Genomic DNA, 27,475 nt, shown 5'->3' with positions numbered 1-27,475 from the left:
TGGCTTCGCTTTAGAGAACTGCCCAACGCTTCTGATGTCTGATCACAACCGCTTGCTGCTCGAATATCCGAAGTAAGATCAAATTTCCCAGCAGAGGAGACAGGACTGGCAAATGAACATGATGAGCTTCGTAGAGCCAACCCCAGCGGACCAAGAGCCAGCACGCAGAGAAAAAATATTTTTCGCTTTTGTTGGAACAAAAATATCAATTTTTGTTCCAAAATTGTATTTGTTTTGTTCAAGCATTGCATTGCAAATCCAAAAATACAATCTTTTGCTCCAAACATAAAAAACAAAAACAACTTTCGGAATTCCGCAATATTGTAAAAATCATTAACAATACCGATTGATAGGAACTATCATAATCTAGAATTTTTACAAAAAATATTGTCTTTTAAAAAAATCGCTTTTGTTGTAGTTTTAAATACGTATTGTTATTTTGTTTTTTCAGTAGATACACAATTTTGGATTGAAATGTCTATTATTAGTTCAAAAATACATATTTTTGACTATACTCTCTCCCGTTAACTTGTTGAGTATTTGCTCTGGATTCTAGTCGCTGCATTCTTGTTTTGCTCTCTTTAGTTTATGTGTGGCAGCCGGTGAAGTTATTTGGGTTTGCGCGTTCTTTGTCCCTAATTAGTTTTTGTTTGGCAGTCAAAGAAAGTGGATCAAAAAATGTAAAACATTAGTGATTATAAACTCAGAAAAACAACATTCCAAGACAAAAATGCAAAAAAAAATCTAATAATAAAAGTGTCATACATTATTAAATCTATTGAATTCTTTATTATTTTAAAACTGTCGGTGTTTTCTTTTTTTATGGCGTTATCTACTTTTGTCATGTAGTTTTTTTTTGTTTTTGGTTTTCTCATGTGTTTTTGTGAAGCGGTAAATATAAAAGTGGTGGTTGAAGCAGAATTTGCGTTGCAAGGAGATATTAAAGAAGAATTCCGATATTTCATACATCTTTGACACAATAAATTAAATTTTCTTGAAAACGTCGATCCCTTTTGGTTTCTTTTTGTACTGAATAATGTTTACAACACGCGTTTGTAGTTTTGACCAAAACTATTGTAAATATAGATAATTTTACCTCAACTGTTCTGAATTCTAACAATATTTATTGTCCATTTTACCAATACTATTTTTCATTGTTGTTTGACACCACCTCTTTTGAATTTCTTCTTCTACTATCGTATGTAAGTTGTTATGTGTGTGTTTTGTGGAGAGCTAAAAACAAAAAAGAAAGAAATAGTTTTTTTTCCTAAATTTGAGTTTTTGTGAACGAATTGTCGGAATTCTATTTTAATTTAAAATATAAAGAGCGAGTTGCAACAGTCTAATAATTTTTGCAATGCATGCTCAATGAAAACCAAAGAAAAGACTATTGCTGACACTTGTATTTTATTGCGTAGTTTTGTGTGTCTGTTTTTAACTAACTTCATGATGCTATTTTTTTATTTAGCGGGTTAAGGAGTGTTTTGCTGCAGACTTTTTAAATTTAGTTAAGAAAACATAAAACTAATCAACGACAGCTGAAGTGGACATTTTTAATAAGAATACTCTCTAAACCAGTTATATTCAGTAATTTGGTGCAACAATACATTTCTTCAACCGATTTTGTTTTGGGCATAAAATTAATTAGTAAGTATCTTCTTTTTGTACTTTTACTAAGCGATATTTCTAACATATTTTCTTTTTTTATTTAGCTTCAAATTGTACTAACGACTTGGATTCACAATTTTCCTGACCGAATAAATCACAATAAATAGTTTACCAACATGCTTTATTTGCACATCAATCTTTGTTAAACTAAATAAAATTAGCGTCAATTGAAATTAAAATTATCTCATATCAGGTTTATTTAAAATTTTTAAAAATCATATATGAAATAAATAATAAAATGAAACTTTTTATATTTTTTTAAATGTAACACATTAAAAAGGTAGGTATGCAATTTTTATTCCAACCATTTCGCATTGCAACAATAAGTATTGTTACTTCTGACCAAAACTATTGTGAATTGCAAAAATAAATATTGTTACTTCTGACCGAAACTATTGTAAGTTCTAACAATATTTATTGTCCATTTTGACAAAAACTATTGTTAATTGCAACAATAAATATTGTTACTTCTGACCAAAACTATTGTAAGTTCTAACAATATTTATTGTCTATTCTGACCAAAACTATTGTAAATTGCAACAATAAATATTGTTAATTCTGACCAAAACAAATGTAAGTTCTAACAATATTTATTGTCCACTTGGACCAAAACTATTGTGAATTGTAACAACATATATTGTTACCTCTAACCAAAACTATCGTACTTACATGTTTGGTCCAAAGCGTTATAGTGTCAAAGTGACAATACATATTTATATTTAGAACACATAATATAGTCCAGTGTGACAATAACGATTGTTGGATTGACAATACTACATAAGGAATCCAACAATATGTTAACAATATATATTTTGCTTTTGGAATATTGTTGGATCAAACATATTTTTTTCTCTGCGTGAGAGGGTTGACACAGAAAGTTAACAGCTATATCGATCAGAACAAGCGCAATAAGTGCTAGATAATCTGATGGGCTGCCAAGTTGGGCGCCTGACTGATCAGAATCAGAGTCGTCATCTGATTGCTAAACTATTAAGACGTGCATTATGAATTCATCCGAACCGAACTCTCACTGTGCAAAATGTTTTAACTCAGCTAAAACAAATTACATTTCTTGTCATATATGCAAGGCAAGATTTCATTTTGTGTGTATGAACATTGATCGAGAAAAGTTTGGTGAAATATTTGTTTGCAACAAAAACATTGTTTTTAATTGCGAAAATTGTTTAAAAGTCTCGGACGGTATGCTGGCATTACTCTCTTCATTGTCTCATGACATAAGAGAAATAAAAGAGAGCGCGTTGATGCACATAATTGGTGACATGAATATTTTGAAAAAGAAGTTCGATGACCTAAGGGCTGGCCTTGAGCATTTAAACAATCAACCACGCAACGATGTTCAAAATGTTGTTGGTAATCGTACTATTTCTGTCAATGCATCGACATCACAAGTTAATGCATCTGACGTACAATACCAACAAGAGTTAGATGCTGCTTCTACACTTTCGTTCCCTTCTGCTCTGTCGGAGGTTCGATCGAACTTGCATGATAATAATTGGTTGGAGGCTCGCGGTCGTAAGAGAAGACGTCGTGTTATTGCTGTGGGTGATAATGTTTCAATGGATCTTCCTGTTGCTGTTAAAAAGAAGTATGTACATATTTCGTCTTTTCAAACGTATGTGACTGCACAACAAATAATTGATCACATTGTTAAGAATGCCAAGATTGACAGAGAACATGTTGAATGCTATCTGCTTGTAAAAAAAGATGTGGATGTAAAAACACTTAAACATGTAAACTTTAAAGTCTGTATTTCGTCTTGTTGCTACGAGGAATTAATCAAACCTTCACTGTGGCCAAAAGAGGTGAAGATCAGACCATTTATTTTTTTCGAAAAGAAGCCGGCGACTCTGCCCAATCAGTAAACACAACCTCTGGATTGAAGATTTTTTATCAAAATGTTGGAGGAATGCGTTCGAAATGTGAAAGTTTGTTTACATTTTCGTCCAGCGAAGATTACGATGTGTATGTTTTAGTGGAGACATGGTTAACTGTGGAGTTCAATGATGGTGAATTTTTTGATTTAAAAAAGTTTGCCGTTTTTCGTAAAGATAGAAATGCTGATTTGACTGGTTGCAGTCGAGGCGGTGGTGTTTTGGTTGCCGTAAAGAAAAAATTTCAAGCTCATATATTGCCAAATTTAAATATAGATTTGTTATTAGATCAATTATTTGTTTTTATCCCCATAAAAAATGGTAAATTATGTATAGCTGTTTCTTATTTACCCCCGAACAGTGACTCAAATTTATATTCAATGCATTTAAATAATTTATTGCATTTATATGAAGATTTCGATAATAGGACACAATTCTGCGTTTTAGGCGACTTTAATTTAAAGAATATTGTGTGGTCTTATTATGATGAGGTTCTAATTCCTACAAATGTAAATAAGGATTATGAAATCGATCTTATAGACAGCATGCTTGAAATGGACCTAATTCAAATTAATAATGTTTATAATCAGCTACATCGACTTCTGGACCTAATATTTGTTCAGAATGATTTCAAGTTCATAATTTATGAGTGTACAGACTCATTTTCTAAACGTAATATACACCATTCAGCTATTATAGTTGAGTTGGACATTGTAATATATTTAAGAGATTCTTGCGATTCGACTTTGGAAATGTTTGATTTTAAGCACGGCAATTTTGACTTATTAAATTCAGCTTTATTGAATGTTGACTGGTCAAATTTATTAAACATCGATGATTTAAATGTGTGCTATGATGTTTTCCTTCAAAATATTATTCACACTTGTAAGCAATGCATTCCTATCAAGACTTCAAAACCAATTAGCCATCCGTGGTATACAAAAAGGTTGCGTCAGTTAAAGAATAAGCGTAATAAACTATTCAAACGCTATAATGATTCTTTAAATCCAATCATTTATAATGCATATGTTCAATGCCGAAAGGAATTTGACTTTCTCAATAAATTTCTTTATAAACAATATATAATAAATATTGAAAATCAGATTAAGGATAATCCTAAATCGTTTTGGAATTTTATTAATGCTAAAAAGCAATGTTTGGACTTTCCGGTCCCGATGTGCTATAATAATTCAGTTGCAAATAACCCACATGAAATCGCGGATTTATTTGCTTCCTACTTTAAGTCCAATCTTGAGAATTGTGACCCACTTTTTTCCTGTAATCTATCTGAAGAGGTGTCTTCAACGCATTTAAGTTTTGGGGTGTTAACTTTGACTGATTATGATGTGATTCATGGTATTCAGAACATCAAAAATTCATATACTAGAGATGTTGATGGCCTCTGTGCGTATCTACTCAAGCAATGCGCGATTTCTCTGTATTATCCTCTTAAACTTCTTTATAATAAATCCTTGCATAATGGAATCTTTGCAGACCGTTGGAAATTTGCTTTTATAAATCCTGTTTTTAAAAGGGGTCGTAAAGAAGATATATCTTCTTATCGATCAATCTCTAAATTGAGTGTTGTGTCTAAGATTTTAGAAAACATAATTCATGAAAAGTTGTTTTTTGCTGTGAAATCTTTATTGATCCCTCAGCAACATGGTTTTCATAAAGGTAGATCTACGACTTCTAATTTATTTGTATTCACGGACTACTGTTATTCATCTTTTTCTGCTGGTTGTCAAGTTGAAACTATATACACAGATTTCTCTAAAGCTTTCGATAAAATCGCTCATGATGTTCTTTTGAAAAAATTGCATAATTTCGGAATTCACTCCAATTTTTTTAAGTGGGTTAAATCTTATCTCGAAAACAGAACATGTGTAGTTAAAATAGGTTCATTTGAATCAAAACCTTATAAATTATCCTCGGGTGTTCCACAAGGAAGCATATTGGGACCATTATTTTTTAATATCTTTATAAATGATATTTATACATGTTTTAAATATGCCAACTTTTTGATGTATGCAGATGATCTGAAAATCTTCCTTGCTACAAAATACCAAAATGACTTTTTGAAAATTCAATCTGATTTGAATAGATTCTCTGATTGGTGTAATAATAATCGTTTGAATTTAAATGTTAAAAAATGTGTTCATTTGTCATATTATCGTGTTCGCAATCCTTTGCACTATGAATTTACTATTGATCAGACAATTCTGAAAAAGGTTGAGGAAATTGAAGATCTTGGCATCATTTTTGATTACAAACTTTCTTTTACACCGCATTTAGATAAATTAATTCCTAGAGCTTATTCGTTATTGGCATTTATCAGACGACACAGCACAGGATTCAGCGATCCTTACACTTTTAAAATATTGTTCACTTCTATTGTGAGAGCAAAACTAGAATATTGTTGCATTATTTGGAATCCTTTTATTGCAGTAAATGTAAATAGATTGGAGAGAATACAGAAGAAATTCTTAAAACTTGCTTTGTATTCATTACATTTTACACGACCTCTACCAACATATGAGTCTAGGAGTATGCTAATTGGTTTGGAAACATTGGAAAAAAGGCGCAAAATGCATTCATTGATGTTTATATACGATTTAATAAATAATAACATTGACTGTCCATATCTTATGTCTAAAATATCATTTAACATTCCTCGTCGAAATCTTAGATCACACAATATTTTCTCGATTGATTGTTACCGCCAGAACTATATTATAAATAGCCCGCTAGTTGGTGCTCTACATAATTTTAATAATTTAAACAGAATATCTGTTATCGATTTTAATACTTCAAGAGAGTCTTTTAAATCTTTTTTAAAGCAATTTTTAGATTAAAATATTATTGTTTATATGTTTAAATATATAATTTTGTACATAATTGTATTAAAATTTTAAAAAAATTTGAAAATTTATATTATAAAATTTAGAATTTGTATTTAATTATGAATATTACATATATCGCAGTCTGTAAGGGAATTTGCCCATCTTCTTCTTCTTCTTTATTTGCGGATCCGTTATTCGGATATAAGCGATCATACAATACTATATGTATTACAAATTAATATATTTTAATGTTTTATGTTATGAAATTATTGACAGCTCTCGATTCTTCGCAGCATATATTAGATTCGTTTCATCCCAGTATCCTGTCCATTCTTGGATGTTCCTTAACCAGTACGTCTCTCTTCTGCCTCTTGTTCTGTGTCCTTCTATATTACATTTAATAATGGCTTGTATAAATTTATATTTATGGTTCCTCATCAGGTGCCCCAGGTATGCGATTTTCCTTGATTTTGCGGTGCGTAAAAGTTGCCTATCGAGGTTCATTCGTCTTAGAATTTCTTGATTCGTAATATGCGATGTATAGGGTATCTTCAGTATTCTTCGGTATACCCACATTTCAAATGCTTCAATTTTTTTCTCATCTGCACTTTTTAGGGTCCAGGTTTCTACTGCATATAGTAGTATAGACCAAATGTAGCATTTGACAAATCTTGCCTTCGTTTTGAGACCAATTTCATGGTTTGTAAGTGTTTTTTTGTATTTAAAAAAGGCATTTCTGGCCATCTCCACTCGACGCTTAATTTCGTTTGATGTGTTCCATTGGTCGTTAATTAAAACGCCGAGGTATGTAAAAGATTTTACGCGTTCGATGTTTTCGTTTTTGATATTTAGTGACGTTTCACAACTGACATATTTTCGACTTACAATCATATATTTTGTCTTCTTTATATTTATTTTGAGGCCATATGATTCGCTTACGTACGTGAGTTTGTCTAAGAGTTGTTGCAGCCCAGATATACTGCTAGCAATAATTGTGGAATCATCAGCATAGCGTATATTATTTATAATTTTACCCTGAACTCTTATTCCAATTCGTTCTCCTTCAATTGACTCATTAAATATCTTTTGGGAGTATATATTAAAAAGAAGCGGCGATAGTATGCATCCTTGCCTGACTCCTTTTGATATGGGAATTTCGTCAGTCAGATCACCATTTATTTCAATTCTTGCAGTTTGGTTCCAATATAAATTGCGTATGCATCTAATTTCTTTTTCTTGTATTCCAATTTCCCTTAGTATATTTATCAATTTGTCGTGTTGGACGTTATCGAATGCCTTTTCATAATCAATGAAACATATATAAACATCTTTTTGAACTTCGCGGCATTTCTGTACCAGTACTTGGATGGATAATATGGCTTCTCTGGTGCCCATACCCTCCTTGAAGCCGAACTGGGACTCTCCCATAGCACTTTCGCATTTCGTGTAAATTCGTTTGTGGATTATTCTCAAAAAAATTTTTAATATGTGGCACATAAGGCTAATAAGCCTGTAGTCACAACACTTTTTTGCATTAGATTTCTTTGGTATCGCAATAAAAGTTGATTTCAGCCATTCGTTTGGATATTGGCCAGTATCATACACATGATTGAAAAGTCTTACAATGAGTGAGATGTTATCACCATCTATTAATTTTAAGACTTCAGAAGGAATTTCGTCGGGTCCGGTTGATTTCCTATCTTTTAGTGATTGAATTGCATATTCTACTTCGGATTTGGTAATTGGGTTTCCCGTTAAAGATGTATTTATGTTGTTATCATATCTTGACCGTTGGTCGTCAGTGAATAATTGTTCAATATAGTTTTTCCATCGTTTCTTTATGTGTAATGGCTCAAAGATTGGTCGATTGTTGTCATCCATTAGTACTGATGGTGATGCTCTCTTATACACTCCTGCGGATTCTTTTAGTTTTTTATGAAGATTGTAATCATCGTGAATATTTTGTAGATGTTCAATTTCTCTACACTTTTCATTCAATAGAGCATTTTTTGCAGCACGCGTAGCGGTGCGGATTTCCTTGTTGATTTCCCAGTAACGTTCATAGTCAACATTCCTATATTTGCTTCGTTCCACACGAAGTTCCATAATTTCATTATTCATCCATTCATTTTGGGGTCTTCTTGTACAGTTTCCAAGATATTTTTTTGTTATTTTGCACATCGTATCCTTGACATTGTTCCATATATTTTCTACATCGTTTGAATCTATGTTTTCAAGTTTATTATTGATTTGCACCTTCACTTCATTTCTGGTTGATGAGTTATTGAGTATCTCAGTATTTATCTTGTGAGATTTTTTCTTCCTTTTCTTAAATCTTGCAATTTTTATTCGAACGTTGAGCATCAACAGATTGTGGTCGGATGGCACATCAGCTCCCGGGTACGTTGAGCATTTGGTCACACAAGATCTGAATCTGCTGTTGATCATAGACTTAAGAAATAAAGAAATAAAGAAATAAAATAAAAATAAAGAAGAGGTGCTCAAGGTGCTCAACAATTTGTTGATCACTCCTGGAGTCCTGCCGAGGAGAAACCACCATAATTTACAATGGCGATGCTATAAATGTCATCGTCTAAATCATCCAAAGCGTTAGGCCCTGCCGGTATATCCATGGTAATGCTAAAAAAGCTTGATGAGCCGGTAATTCAATATCTTACGAAAGTTCTCAACCTGTCGCTAGCAACTCATAGTGTGTCCGAAGTTTGGAAAATGGTCCCGCTACTGAAGGCAGACAACAAAGGTAAATCATATGGACCGATTTCGCATTTGTCGCATAACAAAGACTTTTGACGCTTTACACCTCCCAGTATCAGAAATATTTATGCACTTGCGGATAATCAGCATAGTTTTCATTAGTAGCGGTACACGTCATCTCCACACATAGTAGTCGAAGACTCAACCAGAACAAGTCGTAAGATAGGAGAGTATTTGTGGCGCTCCACTTATCAAAAGTCTTCGATACTGCCAAACACTATTCATCCTCTACCTTTCCTGTATTCCACCATCTTTAGGCGGAATCGAGGTTGTAATGTACGTTCTCGGCGTCGTGTAACTTTCTTGATGTCATTTGTGAAAGTCTGAGCTCTTGTTTGCTCGATCTTACCACCCTTTACCGCGCGAGGAATATGTAAATATCCGCCACTTAATCTATGGCCACCCTGTTTTCCACGTGGACTGTGGAAATGAATGAACACAGAGTTGAATGTTATGTTAGATGGTAGCAGAATTCCTACCACTAACTTCCACTAGATCCTAGGGGTAACAATCGACAGTGAGTTCCCGTCGTCTGTGCTATCTGCGACAAGCTTAGATGTAGCAATACGGTTCTCAGCAGATAAAGAAACCTTGTTGACCACATATAACGTCTTCTGTCACGATAAACCAGAGTAGCTTATGCACAGATACGCTCAGGATAATGCAGCCGTCTAAATTCCTACAGGGCAGGTATTGATGACACCGTCTAAAACATCTGTCTAGCATGTGGTGCAGGCCCGCACAACATACTGCTCCTTTTCAACTGACCTGCTAAAACTACGTAACTAACTCCAGACGTGGAAATAAAGTCATGACCGAAAATGTTGATGTTCTGGTCAGGGATTGAACCGCAGACCTTCTAAGTGCAAGGCGGACGTGCTTACCACTGCACTACAGTGGCTCCCTTATTCCTTCGGGATGTTGTGGAAACATACATATGTATCTATGTTACCGTGTAGGTCATCCCACACCTAGGTATGTTAGGAGGTATCTTCATGATATAGAGAGAGAGGTCTAACGGTATAAGGTAAAACCCTTCGATCAGCAAGTTTCTCAGGCAAGTTTGAATAGCATTCACACAGATCCAGTAACAGATGCCATAAACAAATATCGGCGGTCCTCAGGCTACACCTTTTTCAGATGAAATTCAAATTATTTTAGTTGTAATTCGAGAATTCTATTTGTAATTCGAAACATTTCAATTGTAATTCGAATTATACCATTTGAAATTCAAATTATTTTGCTTATAATTCGAATTATATCATTTGGGATTCGAATAATTCTATTTGTAATTCGAATTATTTTATTTGCAATTCGAATTGTTTTATTTGTAATTCGAATTGTTTTATTTGTAATTCGGATCATTCCATTTGTAATTCGAATTATTCCTTTTGTAATTCGAAACATTTCAATTTTTTGTTTATTTTTTTTTGTTTCGAATTTCAAATTGTATAATTCGAATTACAAATGGAATAATACGAAATTCAAATGGAACAAGTCGAATTAGAAATGAAATAATACGATTTTTAAATTCAATAATTCAAATTACAAATGGACTCGGTGCTCTTGAACCAACTTTAAATGAAAGGAGCTTACACCTGGGAAGTTTTTGCGGATTCAGAAAAACAAAAAAAATCACCGGAGTGCTTTTTAAATTACATATGGAATAATTCGAATTACACATAGAATAATTCCAATTTCAAATGGAACAATTCGAGTTAAAAATGGAATAATTCGAATAACAAATTGAATAATTGGAATTACAAAATGGACACGATGCTCTTGAACCAACTTGCGGTTTCCCAGCAAAATCGTGAAAACCTAAAAAACCCTAAAAATATGAACTTTTTTTGTTTTTTTTTTTTTGATTTTTCTCATCTATGAAAATTGTAGTTTCAGAATCCGCAAAAACGTCTCAGGTGTAAACTCGAATTGCCAATGAAATGTTACGAATTACAGTAGTTGTGGCTCAACTACGTTCAGGGTGGGTGCACTCCCATTTATATTCAACAAGTTCTATATCGGACTAATCTTCGGGTACTTCCCTTAGAAAGTTAAAAATTTTAGTACAAGTGCAGTTTACGGTGGGTTCGACGATCGTTTGGAACTTTTTTCCAAAGGCACTTCTTGAGTTCCTCTTTAAAGCTATATACTTTTTTTCATGGACGAGAGTATGCTTCCTGACATGATGATCCAAAGCTGTAAGAAAGTCATACGGTGACTAACTAAAGTTCCTGGTGGGCCCGCCAACTGTCGAAAGGAGTGATTGTCATTAGTCCAACCTTTGCACATCGTAATATTTCTCTCAAATTTAAATCAAATTTGAAGATATATAGTATCGGGCAACTCCTTCGGGTACCTTCCTCAAAACAATTAAAATTTTCGATTAAGTTAGCTTAAGGGCTATTCTAGGATACTTTCGCAATTTTCATCTGTGGTACTTCCCTCAGAAAGTTAATATGTTTTGCTCAACTGCATTTTAAGAGCGGTTCGGCTGTCGTTTAGAACTGTTTATCGGAGGTACTCCTTGTTGTCCTTTTTACAGTTATATAATTTATTTCATGGACAAGATCATGCTTTCTGACATAATGGTCTAAAAGATCTAAAACATACTACGGTGACTAACTGAAGTTCCTGGTGGCTACAAAAACTATCTAAAGGACTGATTGTCATTGGTCCAACCTTGGACATCGTAATATTTCTCTTCAATTAACAACTAAATATTCTGGTACCACCCTCAAAAAAAAAAAAATAAATAAAATAAAAAATAAAATAACTAAATAAATAAATAAATAAATAAATAAATAAATAAATAAATAAATAAATAAATAAATAAATAAATAAATAAATAAATAAATAAATAAATAAATAAATAAATAAATAAATAAATAAATAAATAAATAAATAAATAAATAAATAAATAAATAAATAAATAAATAAATAAATAAATAAATAAATAAATAAATAAATAAATAAATAAATAAATAAATAAATAAATAAATAAATAAATAAATAAATAAATAAATAAATAAATAAATAAATAAATAAATAAATAAATAAATAAATAAATAAATAAATAAATAAATAAATAAATAAATAAATAAATAAATAAATAAATAAATAAATAAATAAATAAATAAATAAATAAATAAATAAATAAATAAATAAATAAATAAATAAATAAATAAATAAATAAATAAATAAATAAATAAATAAATAAATAAATAAATAAATAAATAAATAAATAAATAAATAAATAAATAAATAAATAAATAAATAAATAAATAAATAAATAAATAAATAAATAAATAAATAAATAAATAAATAAATAAATAAATAAATAAATAAATAAATAAATAAATAAATAAATAAATAAATAAATAAATAAATAAAATTAAATATTCGTTTAAGTATAGCTTAAGGGCTATTCAAGGACAACATCTTCGGATACTTCCCTTAAAAAAATTAAAAAGGTTCGCTCAACTGCAGTTTACGAGGCGGTCGTTTGGAAATTTTTATCAAAGGTACTCTGAGATCATGCTGCCTGACATAATGATCCAAAATCTCTAAAAAGTCCTACGGCGACTAACTGAGGTTCCTGGTGGGTACGATAACTATCGAAAGGAGTGATAGTGCACATCAATGTCGAAGATGGACAGTATAGGACAACATCTTCCGGCACCTCTAGTTTAATACTTTAACATTTTCGCTTAAGTGCAGTTTGAGGACTGTTCTAGAATAGTTTCGAAATTTTTATCGAAGTTAGTAGTCCTTGCGATTCTGATTACAACGATGTGTATTTGTTGTTCCACACTGCTCTTGATAATAGTGTATGTATGTGTATGTTCGTAGTATATATTTTGACTGATCGCTTGTATTTAAACCACCAATTATTGGCACCCTTAAAACATTTAATACTTCTCACCTACATTGTCCTCCAGAACACAGTGTGCACAGGAATTTTGTTGTGGCCGACACACAGTAATGCTACTGTTGCTGGTCTGTTGTGAACTAAGAACTGTAACATAACCACATTTTTGTTTCTCTGTATGCAGATTACCAAACTAACAATGCAACACATTTCGAATTGCAATTATGTAGAATTCAGTAAACATCATTATCATCGATATCCTGTGGTTTCAAAGCCATGTGCAGTAAATGTCCTGCAATGCACGGGCGGGTGTTTTCCATGGGGTTAAGATCCTGGCTATTGTTATTGTATATAATTTAATGAATGTTTTTCGGTTTGTTAAAGTAGGAGTAAGTTGGTGTGCCTCACCTACTCCCCCCTCGGGGAAGGGTAAATAGTTCAGCGGCTTGCAACAACCCACCAACAACCTTCCCTTCCTCCTATAACTATCATTTGTGGCTTGTGTGGTGACATTTGCAAATCGTCATTTGGCTTGGTCATAGTCAATATACAAATGTCCCTACATTTGCCATCGTGTGGGTGTGTATATTGTGGTGTGGGTTTGTTTGCTTGTCCTATGTCCCTTTGTAGTGTCACTATAATTGTTGTAATAATCACACAAAGAACAACAACATTCATGTGTGGACATTCACATTGTCGTTATACAAATAAATGGTTTGTTTGTATAATGTCATTGAAGTGTGTGTCCCTTTGTGTGCGGTTGTGTGTGTACTTTTCAAAACACATCATTATTGGAAATACAAATAAAACTTCACATTCATTCAGTTGTGTGTATCACTGAGTGTTTGTTCTTACATTTTGTTGTTGTTTTTGTTGTTCTTATTGCATTTTCTCACATTTGATTTTGCATTACAACGACATTTCAATGCTAAGAGAAAGAGGCAATTGTAACAGCCTTTCAGCAAATAATAATAATTGTAGTTATCCTACCAATCAGTAGCAGTATTAAATGGAATTAAATTTAAAATCAATTCATATTCACAACACTGCTACGGCCCATGGTAATGTATGGGAAAAGAGAGACAGTAGATATTATCAATGTTTAACTCTATTTTGAATGGGATGTACATTTTACATTGAGTTGTTGTATCTTGCTTTTGGCCAAGTTCAATTTAAACAGTGCAGGGAAGCAATATTGAAAAGGGAGAGAGAGAAGATAAATATACTCCAAGTCCATATTTATATTAGGCAGTTTTCCTTGCGGCAATTGTCAGTTTGTGGGAAAGAGAGGTGAGGCATGTTTTAACCCTTTGCTTTTAACACCCTCTCAAACCGACAAACTGACAATTGCCTTTAAAAAAATTTATCGATGAAGGACTAGGTCTTTATAAATAAGCCCACAATAATATGTGACGATCAGTTCATTAGTTTTCGAGTTAAAGATGACACCGCAAAACGCTTTCGTAGGTGGTCATTTGCCACAAAATTACGAAATATTTTCCATAAAAAAAAATCAGAAATCATCTAAATGTACAAATGTGCTCTTTCACCCGTCAACCGTTAACTGTCGAACAAAAACAAATATTGGTATACCTCTATCCACTGAAACGGTCAGAATTTTGATAAGTTTAAACGTTTCTGAATCACTACGCAGTGTTTATTTATGCCGCTACACAGAAACTTTTACCTTCACGATCCACCAAGAAATTTGTTATAATTAAATTACAAAATACTGTTAAAATGAGTTAAATTAAAATCCTAAAAATTTACACATCACTTAAAATTACACACGCACGCCCACAGACACATAATATTGTAATTAGAATTGAACCTTTAAATCCGATTGTAGCATGAATTGTTCTAGAATTAGATACACCAGAAAATAGATATGCATAGACATACATCTGTGAATTTATGATATGTGTTGTGAATAAATGTGTAAAGGTCGGTAGGTATGTACATCAGGGATATAACGTTTGGTATTTAAAACATGAAGGGCAATTAATAGTTAAAATTTTAATAATCGGGAAAGTATCCGTTCTATATCACGGTGCTCTTGAATCAACTTTAAATGGAAGGTGCTTACATCTGGGAAGTGTTTGCGGATTCTGAAACTAGAATGGTCATAGATGAGAAAAATAATAAAAAATCGCCGGAGCGCTTTTTTAATAAATCGCGGTCAAAGTTCATATTTTTAGAGGTTTTTAGGGTTTTACGATTTTGCTGGAAAACCGCAAGTCCTATCGAAATGGGACTAAAGAAAGTATTGTAGCTGTGAAAACTCTCTTAACTAACTTTAAATAAAAATCGCTTGCACCTGGGAAGTTTTTGCGGATTCTGAAACAGCAATGTTCATAGATGAGAAAAATACAAAAACAAGAAAAAATCGCCGGAGGGATTTTTAAATAAATCGCGGTCAATATCACACTTTTAGGTTTTAACGATTTTGCTTGGAAATGGCGAAATGGGACTTAAGAAAATGTTGTAGCTGAGAAAATTCTCTAGAGGATTGACCTTTATGATTTGTTCATGGTATTACCATTTTTGAGATATAGAAGTTCAGGTCACATTTTTTATGTTTTTTTGTTAGGTTTTCACGATTTGCTTGAAACGGTAAGTCTTATCGAAATAGGACTAGAGAAAATCTTATAGCTATAAAAACTCTCTACAAGATTAGCATTCGTAATTTTTTCCTAGGTTGTACCATTTAAGTCGGGAAATTGTCAGAATTGTCCCAATTTGAAATTCTATATCTCACAAATGGTAAAACCTAAGAAAATATCAAAAGGGACATTCTTGTAGAGAATTTTTGCTTTAGTTTCATTTTGACAGGGCTTGCGGTTTCCAAGCAAAATCGTGAAAACCTAAAAAATCCTTAAAGATGTGTACTTTAAATGCGATTTATTTAAAAAGCGCTCCGGCTATCTTTTTTTAATTTTTCTCATCTATGAACATTATAGGTTTAGAATCCAGGTGTAAGCACCTTCCATTTAAAGTTGGTTGAAGAGCACCGTGATATCTAAATAAAACAATTTGGATTTACGCTCAAGGGCGTTGAATTTTTTTGCAGGAACTTGATATAAGTTTTGGAGTCACTCCTTACGATAGTTATTTTACCCATTAACCATTTTAGTTAGTCACCGTAAAATTTTACAGTTTTCGGGCCATGTTATATATTTTGTCTAGTGAAAAGCAAATTCATAACTTCCAAGGGCAGCGCTAAGCGTTTGTCGTGGAAGCCATGCAATGAATGGACAAATATTCATCTTTGTAAAAAACAACAAATTGATTTTGAAAGAGGAAAAGTTCGATGAAAGCGAAGCGGCTCATGCAACATAGTGATGGTTCTGTGGGTTCGAATCTTTGGCTTTCTTTTTCATTTGCAAAAATCATCGGTCCTTATGCTCGACACCAACGAGAAAAATTAATATTAACAACTAAGAACGGCTCTAAGTTCGGCCGAGCCGAACTTGTTATACCCTCCACCACGAGTTGTATTGAAGTAAAATGGAAAAATTAGTTTCCTTTCTTTTATAAAGAAGACTAAATACCATATTTCAGCAATTTCAAAATACCGAAATTCGAGAGGTACCGTTCTCTGGGGGCTATATCAAAAGTTCGATCTATAAAGACAAATTTCTGGCGGAAATTTTCTAGACTTAAAGAAGATTAAATACTAAACTTCCGATATTTCGGTAAGATAATGTGGGTAATACTTTCAAAATACCAAAAATCAAGAGGTACGCTTCTATAGGGAATATAGGAAGAATAATTCTCTTATGGAATATTTTATAACCCCATGGACTATTAGATAACAAATTTCAGTCATCTCGGTGAGATGTTTACGTTACAACCCTCAGAATTACGAAAATCGTAAGGTACCGTTCTATGGAGCCTATATCGAAACGTGGACCTATACCGACGAATTTCGGTATTTTGAAGGTTATGGACACAAACCGTACCGTTCTATAAGGGCAATATGAAGGCGTGGACCTATATCTAACAATTTCAAGTGGAAAGTTTTGTACTCCAACGAAGACTAAATACCAAATTTCAGCCATTTCGTTGCAATATTAAGGCCATAACCTTTCAAATATCGAAAATTGAGATGCACGTTTTTTTGGGGCTATAAACAAAATTTCAGCCATTTCGGAGGAATATTGAGGCCACAACCTTTAAAATAACGAAAATCGGGAGGTATTCTTCTATGGGGGCTATATGAAGGCGTGGACCTATGCCGACAAATATCATGTGGAAAGTTGTATACCCCAAATGAAGACTAAATACCAAATTTCAACAATTTCGGTGGAATAATGATTCTACAAACTTCAAAATACCGGTAATCCGGAGGTAGCGTTCTATGGGGGCTATATGAAGGCGTGGACCTATAGCAACAAAATTCTGGGGGGAAGTTTTATACCCCCAACGAAGACGAAACCAAATTTCAATAATTTCGGTGGAATATGGATGCCACAAACTTCAAAATGCCGAAAATCGGGTGGTACCGTTCTATGGGGGCTATATGAAGGCGTGGACCTATACCATCAAAATTCTGGGAAAAGTTTTATAACCTCTGCGAAGACTAAGTACCAAATTTCAGCCATTTAGGTGTGATAATAAAGCTAATAAATTGAAAACAACGAACATCGGGTGGGACCGTTCTATGGGGACTATACCGATATGGCCCATTTGCAATACCAAACATCGTAGTAGCAATAGAAACTCCTATACCAAATTACAAAGCTCGATCATTAAAATTGCGAACTGTATATTGATTTCAACAGACGGACGGACAGATGGACATGGTTATATCGACTTAGAATTTTACCCTGATAAAGAATATACATACTTTATAGGGTCCCCGATGAATACTTCGATGTGTTACAAACGGAATGACAAATTTAATTATACCCTCCATATTATGGTGGAAGGTATATAAATAATCTTCACCTTAATAGGCAAAAATTTCAAATAAAAAAAGTATATACAAGTTTTCAAACTCAGCCTTTCTCTAGCACCACATCTAAATATGCCTGATGAGCTGGCTTAAACCACCAGCGAAAGATCGTAGCATATTGGTTGGATGTGTGTGGACTTCACTAGATATCACTTTTTCAATACAAAAACTCCTTAGGTCATGATAAGCTCAATTAATTCAATTAAATAAAACTCTCACAAATAAATGGCCTTCGTCCTAATAAGACAACAATTAAATAAAAATTCATAGCATGAGAGCCCGGCTGCCCCGGTTGAGGTTTGAACCTGGGTCCTCTCCAACAAACAGACAATGTTGTCGAGGTCTTAGCGTTCTAAACCACTGCCAATCTATCAAACTTCTGAACTGGAAGGCATTACAATTCATGAAGAGAAAAAAATCTTCGATTGTATATGTGTGTGTACTGAAGAAGGATACTAGGAAGACCAGAGACACTAGGCTGACTTGATAGTAAAAAGGCTTCAAAAATACTTCACAACTGCAAATTTGCAATAAGTTTAGTATATATATAAGCTTTCAAACTCAGCCTTTGTCTAGCACCACATCTAAATATGCATGATGAGCTGTCTTAAGCCACCAGCGAAACGATCGTAGCATATTGATTGGATGCGTGTGGACTTCGCTAGATATCACTTTTTCAATACAAAAACCCCTTAGGTCATGATAAGCTCAATTAATTCAATAAAAAAATTTTCGTTATCTGATTTATAAGTTCATATCAGATGCTGATAAAATGTTTTCACCTTTTGTTTCAGAAATTTAATAATTCAATTTGTATACCCTTTATATAAATATATATTCAATTATTTGGGGACAATATGGCAAACATTTCCCAAGAAATGCCAATGGATATAAGTCTCTTTGTGTATGTGTTAGTGTCAATGAATTTCAACAAACATGTATGGCATTTGAAATAGATATTTCTATTGAATATTTAAAATGTAAAATGAGACTGGATGTGCAATGGATGAGTGTGCATGTGTCTAAACAACTTTTCTGTGGGTATCAAAATCTAATTAATTGTGCTGGATTTCAAAATGAATTCAAAGTTTTTGATTATGTTAATGTCGAATAACATCATACGAGAAGGACCAACAGGATAATGATACTACAGCAATGCATGAAGAATAAGCAATGTAAATAAGCTGCTTGTTGACAAACTAAAATTTAGTTTTCAATTCTTGGAATATAGGCACATACATGCATATTTATGTACGTACATATGTATGTTCATACAATATTAATGACAGTTTCATTTTTGGAAAGAGTTTTATATTTAATCTATAATAGCAAAATATTTATTATAATTATAAAGGACATGACCATGATTTGTGTTTGGAGTACTTAAAGTTGTCTGTTATTAGTTGAGAGTATTGAGCAAATTGTTTCAAAATGTTCTTAGAAAATGTTATAGGTTCTAAGTTATTGCTTTGTATAGATTTTTATGTCATACATTAATTACATGTTATTGTATATTGTTGCTCTTTAAAACTTTTAAGTGGTAACATAATACGATTTTGCAATTAAACTTCCATTTTGTTGAACTTACCCAGTTGAAGGAATATTTTTCGAAAATTGAATTGCATATTTAACTTACCTGTAATGAAAAGAAGATATTGATTAATTATTTTGTTGTATAAGTGTTTGTTTGAAAGGTTTTGCTTTGTTATTATTGTTATAATTTTATTAATTTAAATTAAAATAATAATGTTATGTATGAATGGTATTTAACAATCACTTATACATTAAGTATACGTGTAATGATAAATTAGAATGTGGTTTTATAAATATTACTCATACGCACCAGTAAACACACGCTAATGGATTTTTGTTATGATTAAATCTGAATTGGGATATTCTGATGCTGCAACTGGCAAGAGGGAAAATGGAGTATAGGGGAAAATGGAAAAGAGACTAATAAGAAAGAGCTAGACTCTAAGCCTGTGATATAATTAATAAACCATTCTCAGTAGGGGTTGTTTTCCAAAACGTTACTGTTGATACAGCTGTCGCTGAGTTGACGATCTCTGGCCGAGCGTTGCTCGGGTCGCTCCGGAAAGTAGATCCGATCGTCGTGGGATAAAAACGTTACTGTTGTAACGGGTACTGCGAAAACTATCAGAAATAAAAAAGAAATAAAAAGCACATTTTTTTAATTTTTGAGGGGGAGTTATCGGAAGAAATGGACCGATATAGTCCATCTTTAAAATTTATATAAGTTTAGAAGAAAGATTACGATCTGCAAAGATTGGACCAAGGAGTCCTCGATTGAGAGCTATAGTTGGTGGCCGTAAAGGTTTAAGTAAGAGCTTTAAGGTAATTATCTCAATCAGTACGAACTTATCCTCGATAAAAATTTAACATTTCAAAACAAAAATTTTGAACGTGAAGTACCCGAAGTAGTGGCCCCGATAGGCCATATCAGAGCATAATTTAAATGAATGACGTCATCGTAGGACTTTTTAGAGTTTTTGAACCATTATGTCAGGAAGCATGGACATGCCCACGAAAGACATTACATTGATGTAAACTGCGCCACAAGAAGTATTTTCAGTAAAACTTTGCAAAAGATCTTCGAACAGTCCTTAAACTGCAAATGAGGGAGGTGCCCAAAGATGTTTTCCAATATACGGAAGACATTTTACGAAGTGAAAAGTTTTAGCCACATAAAATATTCAATTTATAAGTTTTAGTATTCATTAGTCATTTGAGTTGATGCCAGCAGGTTTATTTAGAGGTTTTGGGACATTAACTCAGTAAGAAAAGACTCAACCAAAAAAAAAGAAAAAAAGAAAAATGCCGCTTGCACAACCTGCAGCAGAAAATTTCATTCCGATCCGAAAAGAGTCCATAAACTGTCTTTGTTCCAAAAATTTTGAAAAATTTGTCATGGAGGTAATCGAAGGTGTGGGCCGAAAGTCCATATTCGAAGCTGATCTGTGTTTGAGGAAATATTACGAAGTGAATGGTTTGAACCTAATCACTCTCTTCGACAATTATCGTAAGCACCATTGATCTAAGTAAGAACTAGATCTAAGTTTGGACAAACTACTACGAGAACCAAATTTTGGACCCAGTCGGTTGTTACGATCGAGAGTTATCGTGCGCTCCAACAGACGATCATGTCTAAATCGACTCCAAATTGCAGGAAATGGTTTTCGTTGGGGTATAAAAATATTATGTCGTTGAGAAATATTTTTATCGTATCAGAGTGTAAATACCAGAGCGGACCAAAAAACGACAGTTTTTTTTTTGAAACGCCTACCCCCTACTTTGAAAACAAAGAGCGCTCTGATGGCACGGGTTAACCTTAACTGATCGTTATAAAACTTCTTATATAAGGTTCTTGGATCAAATGAAAAAAATAAGGGGATAGGGGGATAAAAAAAAAAAAAAAACAAGTGACCAAAGGCTATAGTCGGGACGGGGCCGACCATGTGATACCCTACACCACTACTCCTGTGCATAAACTTTTCACTGGTAAACATTTCTTTTAGGGAATATAAACCGACTACCACCAAAAATAATATGCCTCTTTGTCTCTGGGACCCCCATAAGCAACCAAAATTTCGAGACCATCCGATCAAAATTACGACCTGTAGCGTGATTGCAAAAAATGGAAGAATTGGATGCCTTACCGACTATTGTGGTATCTCCTTGTTTGACCACCTTCGCCAACCTGCTTTACACTAATGTAAAGGTAATATTTTCTTCTTCCATTGACAGGCTTTGTCGTTGGAATACCCCTACTAGAAGCCAATATTTTCACAAAGAATAAAACTTTGAATTTGTCTCCAAATGAGTTTTTCCCCATTCCGACCCCTAAATATTATCCGGCTATCACCAAAATCAATAGGCTTCTTCCTATGTGGGACCCGCATCAATTCCCAAAAAATTCGTGACGATCCGATTAAAATTGCGACCTGCAGCGTGATTACAAACAAATCGAAAAATGGGATTCATTAACGACTATTGCGATATCTCTGTTGTTTGAGCAGCTACGACAACCTTCTTTACATCGTTGTAAAGGTGATATTTTCTACTTTCCTTGCCAGGTTTTGCTTTTGATATACCTCTTAAAGAAACAAAGATATTGGCTTTGAAATAAAACGTAGACCTTTTCTCCAAATAAGTTTTTGCCCATTCCGACCCTTGAATATTATCTGACCATCATTAAAATCAGTAGGCTTCTTCCTCTGTGGGACCCCCATTAACCCCTAAGCTTTCGTGACGATCCGATAAAAATTGCGACCTGTGGCGTGATTACAAAAAAATTGGAAATGGGATGCATTATCGACTATTGCCATATCTCTGCTATTTGACTACCTATGACAACCTAATTTACAGCGTTGTAAAGATGATATTTTCTACTTTCCTTGCCCGATTTTGCTTTTGATATACCTCTTAAAGAAACAGAGATATTGGCTTTGAAATAAAACGTTGGCCTTTCTCCAAATAAGTGTTTGCCCATTCCGACCCCTGAATATTGTCCGACCATCATCAAAATCAATAGGCTTCTTTTTTTGGGACCCCCATAAACCCCCAAAATTTCGTGACCATCCGATCAAAATTGCGACCTGTAGCGTGATTACAAAAAAATCGGAAAATGGGATGCATTATCGGCTATTGCCATATCTTTGCTATTTGACCACCTACGACAACCTGCTTTACACCGTTGTAAAGGTGATATTTTCTGCTTTCCTTTCCAGGTCTTGCTTTTGATATACCTCTTAAAGAAACAGAGATAAATATTATCCGACCATCACTAAAATCAATATGCTTCTTCACCTGTGAGACCCCCATTAACCCTGAAATTTTCGTGACGATCCGATCAAAATTGCGACCTGTAGCGTGATTACAAAAAAATCGGAAAATGGGATGCATTATCGGCTATTGCCATATCTTTGCTATTTGACCACCTACGACAACCTGCTTTACACCGTTGTAAAGGTGATATTTTCTGCTTTCCTTTCCAGGTCTTGCTTTTGATATACCTCTTAAAGAAACAGAGATAAATATTATCCGACCATCATCAAAATCAATAGGCTTCTTTTTTTGGGACCCCCATAAACCCCCAAAATTTCGTGACCATCCGATCAAAATTGCGACCTGTAGCGTGATTTCCAAAAAAATAGAAAAATGGGATGTATTACCGACTATTGCGATATCTCCGTTATTTGGTTACCTACACCGACCTAGTTTGCATCATTGTAAAGACGGGATCTTCTACTTTCATAGTCAGGCTTTGCTTTTGGAAAATATTCAACCAAAGCTGTGATATTTGTCAATATAATTAATATCGCAAAAATGAAAATTGGGGTTTTATTTGCTACTATTGCGATATCTTCGTTGTTTGATCACCTACGAGCATTAGAAAGGTGATATTTTCTGCTTTCATTGTCAGGTTTTGCTTTTGGTATACCCCATATAGAAGCTGAGATATTGGCTTTAGAAAAAAACGTTGTCTTTTTATCCACCTAAGTTTTTTGCCCTTTCCGACCCCTAAATATTATCCGACCATGACCAAAATCAATAGGCTTCTTCCCCTACGGGTCCCCCATCAACATTCAAAATTTCGTGACGATCCGATCAAAATTGCGACCTGTAGCGTGATTACAAGGTTTAGATGGACAGATGGACAGACGGACGGACGGACGGACTGACGGACGGACACACATAGCCAGATCGACTCAGCTCGTCGAGACATTCATTTTGATATATATAAGTATGGGTCTACGACCATTATTTCGATGCGTTACAAACTTTTTGGCCAAAACCAACTTATAATACCCTCCCCACATAGTGGTGTAGGGTATAACAAGTAAGAACTTGTTATACACTCCACCACGTGTTGTATTAAAATAAAATGGAAGACTAATTTTCTATTCGTTTATAAAGAAGACTAAATAACAAATTTCAGTCTTTCGATGGAATATTGGCATCACAACATTCAGAATTACGAAAATCGGTCGGTACCGTTCTATGGGGGCTATATCGAAACGAGGACCTATACCGGCGAATTTCAATATAAACCAAATACCAAATTTTAGCCATTTCGGTGGGTTATTGTGGCCACAACTTTCAATGTACCGAAACTCGGGAGGTACTGTTCTATGGGGGCTATATGAAGGCGTGGACCTATACCGGCAAATTTCTGGGAGAAAGTTTTATACCCCCAACGAAGACTAAGTAACAAATTTCAGTCGTTTCCGTGTGATAATGGGGCTATAACCTTTAAAATGCCGAAAATCCGGTGGTACCCTTCTATTGGGGCTATAGGAAAGTGTGAACCTATACCGACAAAATTTCATATGGAACTTTTAGTACGCCAAATGAAGACCAAATATTAGCCAGTTCGGTGGATTATTGTGGCCACAACCTTCAAAATACCGAAAATCGGGAGGTACGGTTCTATGGGGGCTATATGAAGGCGTGGACCTATACCGGCAAATTTCTGGGAGAAAGTTTTATACCCCCATGTACCAAATTTCAGCCATTTTGTTGCGATAACGAGGGTAAAACCTTCAACATACCGAAATTCGGGTTGTGCCGTTCTATGGGGACTATATACCAAACATCCTAGGAGTAATAGAAACTTCTATACTAAATTACAAAACTCTATCTTAAAAATTGCGAGCTGTATCTTGATTTCAAAAGACGGACGGATGGAAGGACTGACAGATGGACGGACATAGTTATATCGACTTAGAATTTTACCCTGATCAAGAATATATATACTTTATAGTGTCTCCGATGAATATTTCGATGTGTTACAAACGGAATGACAAATTTGATTTTACGCTCCATATTAAGGTGTAGGGTATAAAAAGGGTTTTGGGTCATATACCCTTATTAGCCTAAAGGCTAACGATATAAAAATAAATAGCATTTTCGTATAGGGCAAATAGGTTTTTGTTTGTTCTGGTAACAGCATATGTTGCGTTTTCGTTTTTCTGCCTAATATGTCTCTGGCTCAATGTCCTAGGAATGTGGATAGATACTTCGATGGCCAGTTCAAAAGGTGGAGTTTATCGGCCCTGTAGCAATTAATTTAGCTGGGGTTCCTATCTTTTATATGGTGGTTAGGCCGACTCTCACACCCGAGCAGGTAATGCAAGGAGAGCATGTTATTGTGTTGTCGAACTGGAAAAATCTTCTACTTTCATGCAGATGATCCAGTGATGACACGAAAGGCACCCTGCTGCAATTCTCAGGTTTAAGTATTTTCCCATCGCGTTGTAGATTTAGTGGCCGATATTTGCATATTCCTCGCATGGAAAAAGGTTGGTATGATCGACCATATAGAAGACCTGTCTTGGGTTAGGTTAATGTAAACGAACACTATGCGGTTCATTGTGTTCATCCTAATAGATGGCTGAAAAAGTTATCGATTGTATCCATTTCTTATTCATCTTCGCATAACCTTCAGTAGTCAGCAATTTCATCTCTATGTCATTTGCCAGACATTGATCTTATTCTTATGCAGAAAACTTTGCATTTTGTTTTTGCAGACCAAATTTTGATAAGTTTGCCTAAAATTTGCGGTGTAAACGTTCTCTTGGCCAATGTACATTGTTAAAATAAGTAAAGTTTTTAAAACGTTACGAAGGGACATTCTGTTCGGAAATATTGATAACACGGTAAATAGCAAGATGGTGGAAAAATAATTCCATTAAAAAGTAACTGAAAAGTAATTTTGTGGAACAAAAAATATCACTTTTAAAAATAGCTACTTTTTGATAAGTGCAAAGTGAAAAGCGATAAGTTGTTTCGTGGAATAGGTCCCAGGTGACACGATGGTTGTATCTGGTGAACTGCGACACTCTCCGCTAACACTGGTAGGGATCTAGTCATTACCTAGGATCGAAGGCCAGAACTACGCAGGTAGCAACATAGCAGAAGTCGTAGTCTCTGATATGGACGAGTCGAGAGCAATTCCCTGAGATGCACCCACTTTCGACATCTATTGCATCTCATCGGTTGGCCTGCTATGACATTAAAGTATTCTTGATGGCATTCGTTATCTGGGTGAGGAACCTTGTAATGAACCACAGAACTAGCCATTGTCTTCTCACCAGAACTGTCAGAATAATTCGTAACTTTTACCCAACTTTCCGACACAGTTTAATTTTTGGCATTTCTAAAAACAAAACAATGTTTATTTCTATGTAAACTACTTTGCTAACAAATTAATTATTTTGGTATTTGGTTTCGAAAAGAAGCTTCCAACAAAATGATTCTTTAATTAAGCCTTCTTAAATATTCTCAGCATGCAAATAAAGCTGCTACAATTTTGAGTAGATTTTCTGATTAAACATAGAGACGAACTTTACTAATTTTGAAATTTTAATATGAAAACGAATATTCACACAAGCACAGAGTGGGCACACACTCGTAAATTTTCTACAAATAAAACCTGCCAGTATGTAAATGTGAATTGTGTGTGTGTGCGTTTGTGTAAATTTTGGCATTATGCAGTCACCGCCACTGGGGGTTGTATCATATTTGCCACAAGTTAATGGTTCGTTACAATTGAATTTTTATGTGCAATTTTAACACAGCCACAATTTTGGCAAAATATTTTATAAACGCACACACACACGGGCGTACACACGGACACACATTCAAATTTATATAAGAAATGTATGGAAAATCGCATAGACACACTCCGTTCATTCGTAGTCATATTGAAAACGCACCATAGAAATGAAATCCTGTTATTCATAGATATAATGCCCATGTGTGCCATTTTTCCAAAAAGGACAGACACACTCCAGTTACAGCTACACACACGCATATACACACACATGCACTTGGATCGACATTCATTTGAGATCATTTTGAATGAAATTTAACCTCATGGCAGCATATTCAGGCATTACACACATGTCCACACACACACACATGCACATCCATATGTAGGCATGCGGGGAAAATCATTAGAGAAATTCCCAACATAAGGATGCCCTGCAAACATTTGCTATCTGTTTCTTGTCCAATGAGTCACTTCAATTAGATTGCACAAACGAATGCGATAGTCGCATTCTTATCCAATAAGATCATGCTCTCGGGAGGAACTGTTCCACTCATTAGATACTTTTTTGAGTGTCTCATTGGACACTGCAGAAAGTTATTAAAACGATAATATGGGTGGTGCAATGGTAAGCATGCTTGCTTTGCAATCTGAATGCCCGGGTTCGATTCCCAGCCCAGTCGACATTTTTTTTTTTTTTTTGAATGACAAAATTATTATAAGCTATAAAGCATTAATATAAGCTAAAACATTGATAAAAATAATAATAAATAAAAAGAAGAAAAAAATAATTTTTTTTCTTTTTTATTTGATTTGATTTAATTCTTTTTTATTTTATGTGTTGTTATTATTGTTGACCCATTGGTCGTTAATCCTTTGTTTGATTTATTTTTGGAT

The 27,475-nt window shown here is 34.0% G+C and overlaps 2 protein-coding genes and 1 long non-coding RNA gene across 5 annotated transcripts in view; 1 reads left to right on the top strand and 2 right to left on the bottom strand.

Annotated features, from left to right (window-relative positions):
- Window positions 1–27,475, bottom strand: part of LOC141387296 (matrix metalloproteinase-2-like) — an 872,424-nt gene that overhangs the window by 49,307 nt on the left and 795,642 nt on the right. The window lies entirely within an intron of this gene.
- LOC141387295 (matrix metalloproteinase-2-like) overlaps window positions 1–27,475 on the bottom strand; it is a 615,190-nt gene that overhangs the window by 125,592 nt on the left and 462,123 nt on the right. The window lies entirely within an intron of this gene.
- On the top strand, window positions 630–1,856 carry LOC141387299 (uncharacterized). Of its 2 annotated transcripts, none has more exons than XR_012408527.1 (3): window positions 630–680; window positions 1,469–1,647; window positions 1,713–1,856. It is a non-coding gene; the product is annotated as an uncharacterized lncRNA (long non-coding RNA). The 2 variants fall into 2 exon arrangements; XR_012408528.1 differs by lacking the exon at window positions 630–680 and adding an exon at window positions 752–891.

This window comes from Musca autumnalis, unplaced genomic scaffold (assembly GCF_047663935.1).
Source record: "Musca autumnalis isolate F117 unplaced genomic scaffold, ASM4766393v1 scaffold_5, whole genome shotgun sequence".
NCBI classification, from domain to species: Eukaryota; Metazoa; Arthropoda; class Insecta; order Diptera; family Muscidae; genus Musca; species Musca autumnalis.
Note: the sequence above shows the minus strand (reverse complement) of the source record. Positions and strands in the feature narration are given on the sequence as shown.